Below are 12,859 nucleotides of genomic sequence, written 5' to 3'. Positions count from 1 at the left end.
GTGATCTGCGATTAACTACTGCTAGAAGGCGAGACAAATCTTCCGCATAATTTCGGTAGAACCTCACAGGTATCTCATCCTACTGCTTATCCACTGTGGAGTACTTTCAGGTGATTTTCTGTTCCGTTACGCTTATCTCAGTACCTGTCATTTAGATATTCGTGCGGTGGCTAAAAGGAAGAACCTCGTTATGATTTTCCGCGGTGAATCAATTTCAGAAGACGGAATTCAGAATTCCGACCTTCACTATATCACATTCTCTTTCGGTGCCAATGTGGTCACTCAGCGACTAAGTAGGTGATTTATATCTGTTTTGTAACATTAGATAAGATCTCCTTCTCCCTGTGTATCTCCTCCTCAACCCCTCTAAGTCAATATCTTTCTCCCCTTCTCTCTGTCCATCTGCTCCTTCCCCTTTCTCAGTCCTCTCTTCTCCTCCCTCCCTACATGTGTCCATCTTCTCCTCTCTCTCTGTCCATCTCGTTCTCCAGCCATCTGTCTCCACGTTATCACCACCACCACAATTGGAGGTCCGTGTTCTATTCCCACACTGTTTATTTCCAGTCGTAAGTAATATGTGAACCAAGTTTGGTTCAAATCTATCCAGAGATTTAGGAGGAGCTTTCTACCTGAGGTTTTGTCCGCATACGCACCTGCCACATGTATTTCACGTATATTTAACATATTTCACACATATTTGTTCATGTATTTCACGTGTATCTCTAGCGAAGTTTTTTTCCACGCATCTCAATGTTCATGAAGTCATATCTCCTGAACTACTTGTCGAAAAATGATATAGTTTTGCAGGTATATCCAGTGGTGTGTATGAACAGTGTCAGCGAAATTTGTTCTGAGTAGACTTATTAGTAAAAAGTAATAATTTTTTTTCTGAACGTAGTGCATGATGTGGGATTTTTTCACGAATTTCAAGGTTTATGACTTCGTATCTCCTGGACTAATTGCTGGAACGATGATATATTTTTGCAAGTACATTCAGTAGCATATGTGAATATTGGCAGCAAAATTTCTTGCCAATAGAGTCATTAATAAAGAAGTAATAAATTATTTAAAGGGTTATGCCTGATGCAGCAGCTTTACAGCAAGAACAGTGAAAATGCAGTAAGCGAGAAACTTTATTCCTATAATCATTTTGTGGGGGAGGGTTGGTGTGAGCAATAAAAAGTCTCGTAAGGTTTTGAAATTGTGTGTAAAGTTGGTTACAAGTCACTTAGGCTCTCGTTCTGAAATATTTGGTGAGTAAAGTCTGACTATGTGCGCGTCGTAATCTAAGTTTCTTTTTCACCCCCACCCTGGCCTTTTCAGAGACAGGTGGTACTTACCGCCGCAGTAGTTCTTTGCAGACAGAAAGTGATAAGTGTGGTTGAAAGTCGTCAAGTGGTTTAGGAGGAGATGTGGAACATATATACGTATAAATATACACTTTTATAATACTTATGGATTTAAGTCACGGGTTACAGGTATCTGTAGCTATAACTAATGTAGTGTAGTGCCTTGATGTTGAACGAAAGCCAAAACGTATAATCGCAGTTCCTGGAGAACTAACAGGAAAATGACTGTAAAGTTTGCATATGAGATAGAGCGTGAAACAGGCAGCTGTTAACAGGTTGAGTTCGTGGCTAGAAGTGACAGAGGCTCCCTCGCTAAACGTGTTCTCTCCTCTGTCGTGCGCACCGAGCTCACTTCCGCCTCGCCGCCGGAGCCGAATGGCGGGAGGGCGGCCAGCAATCTGCGGGCCATATTGCAGCGCCGTGCGGCCGGGAAGGCGCCCACCAACTTTCAAATTGCGTGCCGCAACGAGAGCGAAATGTGGCCGAGCAAACATTACACGCTAAAATATTGCCCCGTAAATTACTTTAGCAAGAAGTTAGTACGGCCGGGAGGCGGGCGAGCGAGAGCGAGCGAGACATAAAGTGGCGAAATGCGGTCCCTCCGGCGGGCCGCACGCACGTCTCGACGATGTACAGGGCTCTCCTGCCGGAAGGGTCGTTGCTGTGCTGGCGTCGCTTAGCGAGGCCCGGCCTGTCAGTGTGTCGCGAGTCACGACTCTCTATCAGACACCTGAGGCGTCGCATTATAGACATCGTCGATAACTAAGGCAACTGAAATCTCATGTGACAGGAAGAGGGAAAAAACGAGCTACGAGATCACTTGCGTACCACAAAAAGTGCTTTTATATTTTGAGGAGCGTCGTTAAAATGTCAAGAAGTATGTACGTACTCACAGAAATTAATAATGTGGATAACAAGGTTAAAGCTTTATGGGATATTGTCAAACGGGGGCAGGACAGCCAGTCAATGTACAAGTACATGATGATGTTATGACTGTAAATTCAGAAGTTGAGAGTGTTTTTAACAATCAGTTTCTCTAAATATAGCAGCTAAAATAGGATTAAATTGTTCAGTTGAAGAAGCAAGAGAATATATTAAAAACGTAATTCCATGAAACTTCAGAGGGGTAGGAGTAGTACGAAGATACTTCACTGAAATTAATGTAATTATAAAAATCCTAAAAGACAAAATCTCACTCGGTGTTCGTAGAATCTGACAAGGAATCCTGAAAAGTTGTTGCAGCTTGAAGTCATTTCAATAGTGATGTATTTAATACATCAGTGACACAGGGAAGTTTTCTAGACAGGTTAAAATATGCACTTGCGAAAAAAACATGCCACTGCACAGACGTTCATGTAACGTGATAATGATGTCACATTGGCACCAAGTATCGCCACATTTCTGCCCTGTGCCACTGTGGACGTGTCGCACGATCGGGAGGTCGTCACGTGCCCTCTTACCCACGTTTTATCCCTTGTTTGACACCACTGCGTAGGAGGTCGGAACCGCGACGCCCAACATTGTAATCACGCTCTTTTTTTTGTGACTGGTAGAGTAAAATATTTAAGACACGCCGCCGCTCAGAATCGACGCGAAAATGCAGCAGGGGACGTTGGTTCCCACACATTTCGCCGTCGAAACCGACGTGCAACAGAAACACGTTCTTCACAACATTTGAACATTAGACACTGCTGACACCCTCAGCTATTTCAGCTCTTCTCTAGGTACATTGTTGGGCTGCATCCCCATTGAACGTGACCGCACCTGTTTGGAGCGCAGCACGACCAAATTTTTTACTGTCGTGTACGGGTTGGAACCAAAAGGCACCGTTCAATACCACTCGACGAAATCAGAAAGTGATTCCAAGGAAGTAAGAATGTTTATACTTTTTCGGCGCTCCTATTTTGTATCCTCCTGTGGTGTGATAATGGGGGGGTTGGGGGGGGGGGGGGGCGGCGACATCGACAGATAATAAAGCAGCAAAGGTCCCTGTAAGATGGCCCAGTTCGGAAAAACCCTTGGTAGTACACGCCAAGATTTGTTGAGAATTTTAAAAATAAATTGGAGGGACAGTTAGGTCTTTTCGGTTATCGGTCGAGCACAGTGCGCCGAGCGGAGAAACCGAGGCAGGAGGGGTGTGAGGGGTGTTTTCGGAAGGGACTATTGGACACTTATTCCTGGGTGCTCGCGACTTTGATAAGCAGATTTGGACTTCGTTCTTATGCCTTGTAGCCGAAGTTGCGGTTAACAGTTCACGGGACTTAATAAACTTCTCGCGATTGTATCTGAGAAGATGACTGCGTCCCGTGGCTTCGTACTCTGCGCCAGCCAGCACTAGCACTCACACGGCAGAGGGTGTACGGCGATATCGTGCAGGTTCAGTCCAGACAGGGGAAACCCGCACTGCAATGCGATAGGCTGACGACAGGAATTTCAGCTGCTTTTCAATTCTACGATTTAGATACCGTTAATCTCTTGCTGTAACGTGTGCTGTACGCAAGTGTTTGAATACCTCTGTCTTCTCGTGTCTTGTTAAATTCAGGGGAACACTTTAATTAAACACCACTCATGTATCGCATCTGGAATGATGAATATTTTCTTAGAGATCATGCTGATATGAGTATTTCTTTTTCTTATTTTCATAGTTATGTTACGTAACCAGTTCACGTTCTTATCTTTTTTGTATCTTTTGAAGAACCACGGTAGGATTAATTTTCCCAGCTCGTCAGTAATTCAACATTAACTCAGGCGATATTGTCCAGCAATACGCTAAAGGCGGCCCTAGTTTATCTTTTTGAATAATTTGGTCATTGAAATTACAATGAAATCCAGACCATTAGCTGCTAATAGGCGTTGATAAATATCAAAAGGGACAGTTGAAAATGTGTGCCGCGACGGGGACTCCAACCCCGGAGCTCCTGCTTACATAGCGGACGCTCTGTCCGACTGAGCCATCGAGGACACAGAGCATAGTGTGACTGCACGGACTTATCTCAGCCACGCTCCCTGTGAGACCCATATCTCCAACTTACTGTCCACCCACTTCATTTGCAGTGCCCCTGCCCACTATACTCATTACTCGCGGCTGTCAATCTATTGAATCCCGTAAGAGTTCGGGCAATGTGAGTGCATCCGCACTGAAGAAGATCATTGGCCGGCAAGTCTTATCTATATGAAGACGGTATCTGCTCTTTCGGACATCTTCGCGTGAGCTCTGATTTCCCTTATTTTATTATGACGATTGTTTCTCCCTATGTAGGTCGGCGTCAACAAACTCTTTTCGCATTCAGAGGAGAGTTGGTGATTGAAACGTCTTGAAACGATCTCGCCACAACGAGAAACGCCATTTTTTAAAATGATATCCACCCCAAGTCGTGTATCACATCCGTCAAACTCTCTCCCTATTTCTCGACAATACAAGACGTGCTGCCATTATTTGAACTTTGAAATTAGACTCAATTTTTTTTGAACTTTCAGCAATTCTATCATTTGAGTTGGGAGGGTGGTAAAAGGATCCAGTTGTTATTTGACTACTGTTGCCAAAAATGACCTGTACCTTTATTAACTCATAGGAACTATCTACTTCAATTTCGATACAAGACAAACTTCTTCTAATGACAACAAACACGCCACCGCCAATTGTACTTAGCTTGTCCTTTCTGAAATTCAAAAGCTAAACTACCAAAGCACACGGGCGAGACCAAATAATTCGCTCCTGATAAGGAACTTGTAAAATAAAATCGGCTACTTTCCAACACAAAGGAAAACGCGAGAACTGTGACTATTAAATATAAAATTAACACGCAAAATTCAAAAAACTAAACTGCCTAAGTGAACAAATGAAACTATATAATTCGCCCCTGGTTATGAACTCGTAAAATGTCACAAAAATGTTTACTTCCCTGTCGCTGCTCTGTCTTGGTCGGCGGCTGCTACATGACTGTCCCCCGAATCTACAGTTTTACGTGGTACGTTCCCAGTATTAGCAATACCGACTATTGGCATTGTCCTTTACGCACCTGCGAGTCGTAAAATCATTCTTCTCAGAATTTTGACCGGTTCTTTATGCGGCAGTTTTTGTAACCGGAGTGTACTGTAAATTTAAAAGCACACTACCTGATTTAAAGTGTCCGTACTTTTCCTTGAAATGCATAATTGGCTACTGGATGCCACGAGTGGTGGAACTGCCAGTCTAATAGGAGGCGGGGAGTATTGTGTTGTCATTAAAGAGGTACGGTAGTAACAGCAGAATGAGTCGGTCAGTGACTTCGAGCATGGACTAGGCATTCGATGTCACCTGAGTAATAAATCTACCAGGGACTGTTAAAGCCCCAGAAAACTACCCAAGTCTGTGTTGTGATTGTGAAGTGGAATCGCAAAGAAACAACCACAACTGAAACAAGACCAAGCAGACCTCATTTACAGACGGACAGTAACCGTCGAGCATTGCGGAGTGTGGCTGTCAGTAATCGCATGAAATCAGCGGAAGAAATCACTCGTGATTTCCCAAGTGCCACTAACAGTCCGGCTGGCACAGTGATTCGGTGCAGTGGTTAAGTAACTCCTCCTAATCCACGCATTTCTTTGCTCAGTGTTAAGCAGCGGTCGAGGTGATCTAGGGAGCGACACCACTGGACAGTGATTGGGTGAGTAGGGGCGACGAATCACGCTATATCACGTGTAAATCAGATAGAAGGGTTTAGGTTTGGCATATACCTGGAGAAAGTTACATGCCATCATGTCTACTGACAACACTGAAGAATGGATTAATGATAATTAGTTGAAACCCTCAGCTGCCGACAGGTGTTCTTGATATACCTCGATGGGGACAGCTGAAAATGTGTGCCCCGGCCGGTACTCGAACCCGGGATCTCCTGCTTGCATGCAGACGCTCGGATTCGAGTCCCGAACGGGGCACATATTTTCAGCTGTGCCCATTGAGGTATATCAACAACACCTGTCGGCAGCTGAGGGTTTCAGCTAATTATCATTCATTCTAGAGAAGCTGCACGGTCATCAATGGTATCTGTTCTTTCGAGAACATTTACTATCTTCACATATACTGAAGAATGAAGGATACTTTGTTAAGGTATGGGAGTAATTTTCATGATTATTGAAGTGTTCCAGGTTCAGAACACTCCCTCAGGAAAACAGAAGTCTAAAGTTAGGTCTTCATTTATTAACAGAACGATTTTCCTTGCCTTAACACAAATGGTCTCGTTTGATCGAGACAAACTCAACACAGACAAAATGCAAAAATTTCAGTAATCTTGTAGAAAATGTTAGACTAAACGAGAAGTTCACTGAATGCTGAATAACACAACCCTTCTTTAACTGGAACACCCAAAGATATTATCTGTGGTAGCGTACAGTCTTTCCGCTTCATTGAACACTCGGAAAACGCTCCAACTGGGAGGCGTAATTCTGAACAGAATGAAAAGGTTCTGGCAAGACCGGACCAGTCTGACAATAAACGAAGGACATCAACGCTGTGAACTTTACTCGAAGGTAACGTTGTGGGTCCGTGGCAGATGAACTCAGATGACTATCTGCGACGGAACTGCCTGGATTGGGCCGGCTTAGTCGGCGAAGGGCAGAAGTATATTTAAATTCGATTGGCCGCTCTTGATACAGTGGATGCAGCAAAAGATCCGCAGCAGGAGCAACCCCTGTCGCGATTATGCGCGCCCCGTTTTCTTTATGTCTGGTGTCCGCGAAGGCACTCTGTGGGTTGGGGTGCAAATTTCTTGGCTCGCTGGACTGTGCAGTCATTGAGTCGCAGCGTCTGTGCTTGCTGCTGCCTGCCTAGCACAGATGTATTGGAGGATGGCGTCGCGACAAACCAATTATGGTGCGGCCCCTTACTGAGTTTAGGAAAAAGCTGATTCTGGAAGGATATGAACACATTTTAGGCATTGTGTACTGCGTGCGGTAGATGAACTGTTCGGAGACGATGATACTTAGTATCAGTATCTGTGAGGCAATGGCGAGGGAACAACATCATTCCTGAAATGGAGTAGCCTGCCCCGTGGAACACTTTTGGTATGAAATGGAACGTCGACCTCACTCCAGATCCGTGAGTCCGATATCACTACATTCTCTGGTTTTGGTCCTCGAGGAACGACTAACACTCCTCCGCGGACATTTCACTGAAAGTGTCCCCAGCGGAATTGAATCCGCGATGAATACGAGAGTGGGACACACCTAATATCAATGTCCAATGAAAGGTGTCCGGGTACTTTTGAAGAGATAATGTGTACCATACCTCGTCTGTGTGAGTAATGTGCGTCACCAAAACGGCTAGTCTTTAAGCAGGCATACGTGCGACGCGTGTGACGCCACGCAGCCTTTCACGTGTAACCGCGCCTTCGGTATAACACGACGAGGGTGATTAGCGCGGCGCAGCCAGGTGGCGGCTACCGGCCGCTGGCTGGCCGTACAGCGCTTAATGCCGGGTCGCTGTCGCCAAAACCGCAGGGAGCAGCTGCGCGCGCGGACGACACGCCGCCCGCGGGTCCTGTCTGGGGCGCGCCGTAGCCAGCGCCCCACCCATCATCCTTACGGCTCCTTGTTCTGCCGCATTAATGCTCTGCTGCTCAGCTATGAGCCGGCAGACCGGCACCGACTGCGCTTAAATCGAGTTTATATCTGGCTATTTTGCTTCCACTATTTGGATATTGTGGTTGCATGTTCAGCTCGTTGCGTTCCAAGCATAGTAAAAGTATTGCACATGGAGCCCTCCCGTTGTCTGTGACCTTATCACCCGCCTGGAAAATACACTACTGCCCATTAAAATTGCTACACCAAGAAGAATTGCAGATAATAAACGGGTATTCATTTGACAAATATATTATACTAGAACTGAAATGTGATTACATTTTCACGCAATTTGTTGCATAGATCCTGAGAAATCAGTACCCAGAACAACCACCTTTGGCCGTAATAACGGCCTTGATACGCCTGGCCATTGAGTCAAACAGAGCTTGGATGGCGTGTACAGGTCCAGCTGCCCATGCAGCTTCAACACGACACCACAGTTCATCGAGAGTAGTGACTGGCGTATTGTGACGAGCCAGTTGCTCGGCCACCATTGACGAGACGTTTTCAATTGGTGAGAGATCTGGAGAATGTGCTGGCCAGGGCAGCAGTCGAACATTTTCTGTATACAGAAAGGCCCGTACAGGACCTGCAACATGCGGTCGTGCATTATCCTGCTGAAATGTAGGGTTTTGCAGGGATGGTATGAGGGGTAGAGCCACTGGTCGTAACACATCTGAAACGTAACGTCCACTGTTCAAAGTGCCGTCAATGCGAACAAGAGGTGACCGAGACGTGTAACCAATGGCACCCCATACCATCACGCCGGGTGATACGCCGGTATGGCGATGACGGATACACGCTTCCGATGTGCGTTCACCGCGATGTCGCCAAACACGGATGCGACCATCATGATGCTGTAAACAGAACCTGGATTCATCCGAAAAAATGACGTTTTGCCATTCGTGTACCCAGGTTCGTCGTTGAGTACACCATCATAGGCGCTCCTGTCTGTGATGCAGCGTCAAGGGTAACCGCAGCTACGGTCTCCGAGCTGATAGTCCATGCTGCTGCAAACGTCGTTGAACTATTCGTGCAGATGGTTGTTGTCTTGCAAACGTCCCCATCTGTTGACTCCGCGATCCAGACGTGGCTGCACGATCCGTTACAGCCATGCGGATAAGATGCCTGTCATCTCGACTGCTAGTGATACGAGGCCGTTGGGATCCAGCACGGCTTTCCGTATTACCCTCATGAACCCACCGGTTCCATATTCTGCTAACAGTCATTGGATCTCGACCAACGCGAGCAGCAGCGTCGCGATACGATAAACCGCAATCGCGATAGGCTACAATCCGATCTTTATCAAAGTCGTAAACGTGATGGTACGCATTTCTCCTCCTTACACGAGGCATCACAACAACGTTTCACCAGGCAACGCTGGTCAACTGCTGTTTGTGAATGAGAAACCGGTTGGAAACTGTCCTCATGCCAGTAAGTTGTAGGTGTCGCCACCGGTGCCAACCTTGTGTGAATGCTCTGAAAAGTTAATCATTTGCATATCACAGCATCTTCTTCCTGTCGGTTAAATTTCGCGTCTGTAGCACGTCATCTTCGTGGTGTAGCAATTTTAATGGCCAGTAGTGTACTAGACGTAGTTTTATAACTCACCTCGTCAATACTTCCCGACGGTCAATGACATAACGGAGACTTGGGTTAAAAATATCGCATTTTTGTTGCTCAGGTTACGTTGCACCTCGAAAACTAAGTCAATCTATCTCGATATGGTTTTCTTGAGCCGTATCAGGGGAATACTGTCAGTCAGGCATAATTTGATGGCCGAAGAAGCAGCACAATCCGACGAGCTGTTTGAATGGACGTGAGCAGTCGGGAAACGCGTTGGACTGCGTTCTTAGTCATGTTCATAAGATGCTGAAAACTGATCCATTACTCATTTTCACTTTCTCCACTGTCGCTTCGGTTGTGATACACCGGTCAAGCTCCTTGGTCTTCACGCCTCTCGCAATTCCCGTTTCTTTGCACAGAGATGGCCTGCCATTTCGTTTTTCGTCATTCAGACTTGTTTGACCAATGTGAAAGCGCCTGCGTCACCTGACCACTGCGTCATATGATGGTGCGTCGTTGTCGCATGGGTTCAGTTGTTGCAGCCTTGTTCCCATTCAGATTCACAAAACGAATTACCACACGATACTACGCTTTATCAACGGGCCGCTTTGTTTTGTTTTGCTCCTCTAGCGGCGTGCTACGGTACTACCCAATCACGATATTGTTGTACTTCTCTGTTATCGGAAACACGGGGTGACGTTACAGTGAACAAGAGCAGTGGTGACTGAGGAAAACACATCCCTCTGTCAGTATGTTAAAAAAAAAGGTTCATAAGGCTCTGAGCACTATGGGACTTAACATCTGAGGTCCCCTAGAACTTAGAACTACTTAAACCTAACTAATCTAAGGACATCACACACATTCATGCCCGAGGCAGGATTCGAACCTGCGACCGTAGCAGCAGCGCGGTTGCGGACTGAAGCGCCTAGAACCGCTCGGCCACTGCGGCCGGCTGTCAGTTTGAACCAGGACTGCAGCCAAGTACCTGTAAATAAACAAAAAGTTAAATTCTTTCAGTTATTTCGTGTGTTTCTTATGTACGATCCTATAACTGCCCACAAATTGGGAAGTATACGTTCTCGTTTTATTATCATAAAACACTGCTCGGTTACTCTAAGTAACGGATCAGACGATCAGAATTTAAGGAATACAAAAATTTGTGAAAAGTGATTTCTGTTCATTGTGAAACATCCCGCGACAATCTCATTTTCGTCCTTTTCTCAGTCGATTCTGGAAATCCTGCTATTTACGGTTTGTTTCAGATATGTAGAAGTGGTACATTTCTTCGGGTCTGCCAGGTGTATTCCAACTGCGTCGGGCAGTTACGGCCAGATATCGGTCCTGCTGTTGGGTGGTTATTTCTTGTCGCCGTTGTAATGACGTATGACGAACCTCCCCAGTGTCTCGAATCCGTCGCAAAAGCCTCGAAATGACACTTGTGGAATATCCAAGGATACCGAGTTTTCTGTCTGTGTCTGGCCTGCTTCCAGGCGGGTGAATATTCTGCTCTGCAAAACAGGATTCAAATAGCGTCTCTGTAGCAATACGTTGTCATCTTCACCAAGCAATACGTTGTCATCTTCACCAAGAAACTACTTTGCTCACTACGAACGGACAAATAAGAGAGACATGAGTGATCTCATACACTGTTTGTGTTTACCTTTCGGTTACGCCGCTCGTCACAGAAAAGAGTACTTCTTTCCTATATAGAGCGAACAAATAGCATTAGTAGGTAAACATTTACGGTGATGTTGCTTGATTGCTCACCCTTTGTCCTTTCAACTTTTTGTTTTCGTGCTTATGTTTAACTTTTGAACACTAGTGTACACCATTGTGATTGTGACGCATTCTATGAAACCATATCGATTTACTTTAGATTAGAACTGCGGCTGTCCTATTAATGCATTGTTCTTTGTTTCAGGTAAGAATGGCGTGACGAGGATCCATAAACCTTCCAGAAGAAAATTCGGGGAACGAACGTAAGTTTCTTGTATACAAAGTTGTATTCTCTCATTGTACTGGCTCGTTTTTCCCTTCCATATACGGATCGCAAGGCGTTAAAGCTGTTGCAGTCTATTCAGGGGACAGCCCACTCAAAACCTAGTTGCGAAAACATTTTTAGCGACTGAATTAGGTGTGCTGTGTGGCGATCCCTTCCTGAACGCAACAACTTCTTCACCTCACCCTCGGCCAATTGCAGTGTGAATTCTTATACCATTTACCAGCGTTTTGCTGTAGCCATAGTTGGCGGCGATCAGTCCTGATGTGTCAGTATAGAATGGAATTCAACCTTCTACACAGCGACACAAGCTCAGTACAATAGGCTGTGAGGTGGTAGGACTGGACCAAATGACTCATCAGGCAATCACCATCGACAGTTGCACTGAACATTTATTTGGTACATTTAAACGAGACAAATAACAAATAAAACCATCGACACATTTTTAAAATTACCACACATCTTTAAAATTACCATTTAGATGAGAACAAGTTACTTCAAAATTGAACATTCATAAACCACGGCACTTATGGTCTATTACACATTTAGTGAAATGTGTTAAAAATTATTTACTCAAAAACTATGATTAACCTGAAGAACAATTTACTAAAATTTAACTAGAAAATGTAATCTTTGGTTACTGCAGTGATTGGTATTACCAAAGTATTTCAGAGCACAGGCAATAACAAATCAGATACCACGGCACACAACCATGTTACTTAAATGGCAGGCACCCTACAATGTAGGATATAAAATAAACTGTTCCACGTGGCCAAGCAACCTCGTGGGATTCAACAAACTACACCCAGAAGCGGGCGCCCGCCTACTCAGCTGTTTCCATTACAGACTCGGCATGGACCCCCAGATGGTAGCAACAACGGTCACGAATAGGCACAAAAAACCTCAGAACTAGACTGACATCTCCCTTAAGTAACTAGATACACAATAATTCATTACAGCACATCTGTAGAATTAATCAACCTATTAATGAACATCAGCTAAGCAGTACAAATCTATTATCTTATGTACGTAAAGCCAATTATACATTAAGCCGCGAGCGAACTAGATACACGGCCAGCCGGCACGCGCGGCAAAGGGGCCGGAAGATACGCAACAGCACACGCAGGACGCAACCCAGGACCCCACACCCGCTACCATACAAACAGCAGAAGTCCCGATAAAACGAAATCAAAATGCAAGTTACTAGCGTGCAGGCCAACGGTATATCGAGTTCGCCCCCCGACGAAAACAAAGCGACTTACAGCAAATACCCACACTTAAATTTGTTATTAAATCAGAATTAATTACAGTATCCACATACTGTCATTGAAGGAATTCTTGTACTTCC

This window comes from Schistocerca cancellata, chromosome 2 (genome assembly GCF_023864275.1).
Source record: "Schistocerca cancellata isolate TAMUIC-IGC-003103 chromosome 2, iqSchCanc2.1, whole genome shotgun sequence".
NCBI lineage: Eukaryota > Metazoa > Arthropoda > Insecta > Orthoptera > Acrididae > Schistocerca > Schistocerca cancellata.
The sequence above is the reverse complement of the archived record's forward strand: the minus strand, read 5'-3'. Positions refer to the sequence as shown.